Below are 5,482 nucleotides of genomic sequence, written 5' to 3' on the forward strand. Positions count from 1 at the left end.
AGGGGGGGGGGTCAAAATGGTCGGGAAATTGCGTTACGTAATTTATGGATGGCCCCTTACTTTGAGGTTCACATAACAAGTCTCGTAATGGAATTTGCAGATTCGAAATTTATCTGCACAATAAATCTTAAGTGGGGGCAAAAAGTTCTCTAGAATGGCTTAATATATTTGCCCTCAGTTTCAGTATATGTATGTATATAGTCTTAAATGATCTATTTTGGTCTGAACAGTATTTGAACATTTTATGCTTTTAAGGCTTGATAAGAACTACAATAAAAAAATGAAATTAGTTTTTTATTATTTTTCTTGTAGGTTTTAGGATTTCGTGGCCCGTAAAGAAACCTTTATAGTTTCTTTTCCGCCGATAACATCGGATAGATTAGGATAAAGTTGGATTGATTCGGATAAGATTGGATAGAAACGGTTACGATGGGATAGGTACGGATATTATAGGATATAATTGGATATTATGAGATAAAGCCGGATAGAATCGGATAGGATAGGATAGAAGAGAATTGGGGGGGGGGGGCGGTGTAAATTTGAACGACATAAGAGACTACGAAATCCTGTTTGTTGTAGGCCCATGTCGCCTTCTTTGACAAATTTTTCAGTTTTCTTCTTAAATTTGATTATTTGGATTTCAATAAATGGGAATATTCATTAATAATGACAGTTTTTTCTGGACGGGCTGCGTTCCGAGCACAGATTTCAAATTTAAATTAATTTAGAAGTTGCCACTTATAGAGGTATAAATTGTGGAGAGTGAATGCAAAATGTTAAAATTTAAGGAAATGTGCCATTTTAATAGCGCGATCGTTAAAAACGGGACTATATCCGTGATAAATAACAACATTTCTAGAAGGATGACGGGTGAAAAACTGATTTTTTAATTATTTTTATTTTGAAACTATTTGCTACTTTTTTATACAAGAAAACATTTTTTTACAATGATTTCAGCAAGTATTGATCCTCAGGATGTACAAAAGTTACTTTGGGTTCAAAAATAAGCATTGTGAAAAATTATTTATCAAATCGAGAAAAATATTCCTATTTATAATTTTACGTAATTTTGGAAGAAAACTGAAGGCGAGCTTTAGAAAAAATATTTGAAGTTAAAATAGTTTATTTATCAATACTTATTTTCAGTTTTATGTCTTTACTTTCTCATTTTTTCAATACATACCAACCAAAAAGATTTTTAGAATATGTTTTAAGGAATAAAATGAGCTATATAATATTAGGATTTCAGAAGAATTGAAACTCTTACTTAAAGAGAAAGCAAAAACATAAGACTGTAAATAACTATTGTTAAATAAACCATTTTACCCTAAAGCATTTTTTTCTAGAGTTAGATCAAAGTTATCTTTCAAAATTAGTTACTATCAACAAGGGGGATATATACCTCGATTTTATCAATTATGTTTAACAATGCTCATTTTTTATATCTTGAAAAAAACTATAATACCTTCTCAACAGTTAAAACGTTCTTCTTGAAAAGTTATCATTTTTTTATATGACAACTTATTTTCCAGAAAATTTATGATTCTTCTAGTTTTTTATGAAACTTTAGAAAAAGACCAAAAAGAGGATTAAAAGATGGTTACGATACATCACAAAAAGACCAAAAAGAGGGTTAAAGACTATTTTATACAACTTTCAAACAAAATGCTCTATTCTCAACAGTAAATTGTTTGGAAATATGCCGATTACGATTGATTTATTTTGAAGACATCCAAGCATAAATATCTTTTTAAAAATGCCATTTTTGGGTTTACGAAGTTCTATGGACTGAAAACCTCTCTTAACCCTTAAATGACACACCTCCAAAAAATAACGTAGCTGACACTTGGGGTCTTTTGGACCCCAACATTTTTAAACTGTTATAAAAAGTTTAATTTTGGATATTTTTGTCAAGATGTTTTTTTTTGGGTATTCTTTAACATCTCTTGTAAAGAATCAATCGGTATAGTAACTTAAATTTTATTTTTAACACTTTGAAAAACAATGAAAAATTAATGGAATTTACGAATTTTTATATTCGTTGAAAAATGGTCTGGGGTCCAATGGACCCCCCAGTGTCATATAAGGGTTAAAGATCAAAGATTAGGAAAATCTTGATGAATTGTGAAATTTTTATAAAAGCTGCAAGTCTGTACACACTATTTTAATTTAAAACTAAAATAGAAAAATTAACCTTTTTAGAGACTATACATTTTTTTACATATCTTTTTTTTTGTGAAAACAATATTTTTGAAGAAAAAGAAAAAAACTCGTCACAATATACAGTACCGGATAGAGTCGGATAGAATTTAATAGAACCAATAAGAAACGGATCGTAAATAATATGGTATAATCGGATAGGGTTGAATAGGGTAGACTAGAATAGGATAAGATCAGATAGAAACAGATAATATCGGATCAGGTTGGATTGGACAGAATAGGATCGTATCGGATAGGATATACTAGAATCGGATAAGATTGCGACTAATTATTTTTCGGAAAATGAGAAAATTCTTTATCGAAAAAAGAATGGTTAGAATGAGTAAATAAGTCCCTAATTCGAAGAGACATAAGAAGCCATAGAAAAACAAGAGCTTGCATGAGAAAATGCACGGACCTGAAGAAAACCAGGGACAGGAAATTTTGGTGATAGTTTGTAAAAAGAGTGTCTGTGGAGTGAATGACGCCTGAAACAAAATACCTTGGATACTAACGGGCCCGAGTGGGGAGCTTCGCATGATGCCTTTGTGAAGCTCTCACTTGGGGTGATAGCTAGAGTTTGATCGGCAGCTTGGATCGGAGCAGTGTTGCAGAACTAACGTATTATTTAAATGAATGACGCGGGATTCTCAGATCCATCTAAAAATCTACACCCCCTACCCCGAAAGGGAAATGAGTTAATGGTGTAATAATTAAAAGAAAATTACTTATTGTCATTTTTTAAATAGAAGTTTCTACGCGTACTGAAAAAATATAGCTGCACGTACCGATATTTTGGTATAAATAGCCCCTTTTTCAGATCGCCCTATTTGTACTGAAAAAATCTGGCTACTCGTACCGAAATTTCTGTACACGTAGCCATGGCCTTTTTAAATATTGATTCTAATAATCAAGTTTTTAAGAAACTTCACGAAAAAACCAAAAAGAGAGTCAAGGGTCATTTAAAAAATCTCAATTTCGATCAATTTTTTTTCATGATATTAAGGTATTAATTCATATATAATGCCATTCTGGATTAAAGATTTCGTAGCGCCTCAAACTACAATTTTGAATTAGTTTTCCGTACAACTTCTGCATATAATTAGGACTTTATTTTGTAAGACTATTATTTTTCATAATAATGAAAAAAAACTTTTCACTTAAAATTAAAAAAAATCTGGAATTAAGAAAAACTTTCCAAACCTTAAAAAATAGTAATTTTCCTGAAATCTCAGGACATGGTCATGCTATTAAAAAAAATAGTGACCCATTTAAATGAAACAATCACAAATGAAAAATTATAATTTTATCCATTTTGATGCATCTATTTCTAAATGACGCTTATCTAAAATGTTTCTGCGAACCACGATTAAACGAATGATTGCGATTATCAGGCACGTGGTCGAAAATATATTTAATTACCTAAAATTAGTATAAAAGTTTATAAAAATATTTTTTTTATTTTTCTTGAAAATTATTATTATCTTATCTCAGTTTCGCTTCACAAATATTGAGAAATTATCTCTAATATGATTCGATTATATTCGAAAATACTTCGAAGATTTTAGATCATTATCAATACAAGTGACTGATACATCATAAAGTCTCAATGACAGTGTCGTTGATCTTCTTTCATATTATTCCTATTTTTAAAATAAATTTCTTTGTCTTCTAAAATAGCAATACATGAAAAATACAAAGAAAAAATGTAAAAAAAGAGAAATATTACCAAATTTAAAGAGCCACCAATTTTGTCCACATGTCTGATCTAAATGAATTTATTAAAAAAGTGTTAATTAATATAATTAAAAACGTCATTCATGTTGACATACTTACGGTTTCAAGTCCTTGGAAGTTTAACTTAATGAGCGGCACTAAAGTTCCTTGACTCCCGATCACTTTCTGTTTACAATACAAAAATATACTTCTAATTTCCGTCGGCCTTCTTATCACAATCCACTTAACACTTGTAATACTTTCATAAAATAAATATTTTCTCTCAACGAATACTTTCTTGCTCCCAAAGATTCTTTATTAAGACCTCCATTTATTGTCACCTTGTTTCATTGACTGAAAGTCCGCGTGGTTCTAGGTCTATATTTACTATTCAGGCTTCATTCAAAGATCTCTTCTCATCCCCAGCAATCAATATTTTTCTCACCTTCTTAAAAATGTTCCGTATTCTCTAAAAAGAGATCATCTTTTCAGATTTTCCCTATAAATCCTTCCAAAATTTTTTGTTATGATCCCTTTAAAAATTGCCTCGAAAGTCTTCTTTATCCTCCTGAAATTTACATACGAATCTTGATCGATAAATTATGATTCTATTGATAGTTTCAATTTCACTTTTGTTCTTTTGTCCACTGGGAGAATAATAAGTGAGAAAAAGGGTCTCGCGGACGAAAAACTTGTTTAGATAAGATTGTGTCGAAGTGAACTTGGTGTTTCGACGGTTTACATATCGATCAGTGGGCAAAAGTGAGGAAAGAGCCAGCTGGTCATAGGTCAGGGTTGTTGTATTGTTCTCTATTCATGAGCCCTAAACTGCGAGCTGATAACTTCCGGTGATTTGGAGAGGCTGCTAAGTGGACCAGCTGTAGGGACCCTAGGACCAAATTCTTATCACAGACCCGTTCTCTGCGAGTAGTGAAGCCCGACTAAATCCGAGTTTCGGTCGGCGAGTTGACTATCAAAGTGATGACGGAACCTAGCGCAGTGCTTCTGCGCGAATGATTTTACGGGGAATCTCACCCGTGCATGTATTGCGTACAGAGAGCCTTATCAATTCTGGTACTCGACTTAAATTCGAAATAGGACTCACTCAAGGACACAGAACCGAGTGTGAAGTTGTTCTCTTATCAAAAAACCGAGCGAGAGACTCAGAAACTCACTTATAAGAAACAAAAAAAATGCAGTTGATAGAGTGAACGGGTCGTTGAGCAAAAGGTAAGTACCAAATTTCGGAATAACGTTTTATTGGCTTAAATAGTATATTTTGCTACAAACGCCGATGACAAGTACTGTAAAATCCGCAAGTTACAACTGCCTACTTCCAGCACCTGTTGCACACGGTATTTTTTTTATCAAATTCAGAGAATTTTTTCTTTAAAAAACAGGTACAAATTTTTTTTAAATTTAGGGATCATTCAAAAACGACGTAACGCGCTTTTCTTTTGTTTAAATAAAGATGAGATTGTAATTTCCGTGAAGTTAACAGTGATATAGCGATATGGAAAAAAGAATAACGCGTTACGTACTTTGAGAATGATCCTTTAGCGTAAAA

General features: G+C 32.0%; 1 protein-coding gene across 1 annotated transcript in view; it reads right to left on the reverse strand.

Annotated features, from left to right (window-relative positions):
- Positions 1 to 4,837, reverse strand: part of LOC117180281 (feline leukemia virus subgroup C receptor-related protein 2) — a 46,464-nt gene extending 41,627 nt beyond the window's left edge. The window contains exon 1 of the mRNA XM_033372684.1: positions 4,036 to 4,837. The gene's annotated coding sequence lies outside the window, so the exon portion shown is untranslated. The remainder of the gene's footprint in view (positions 1 to 4,035) is intronic.
- Between the last annotated feature and the right edge of the window lie 645 nt (positions 4,838 to 5,482).

Source organism: Belonocnema kinseyi, chromosome 9 (genome assembly GCF_010883055.1).
Source record: "Belonocnema kinseyi isolate 2016_QV_RU_SX_M_011 chromosome 9, B_treatae_v1, whole genome shotgun sequence".
NCBI lineage: Eukaryota > Metazoa > Arthropoda > Insecta > Hymenoptera > Cynipidae > Belonocnema > Belonocnema kinseyi.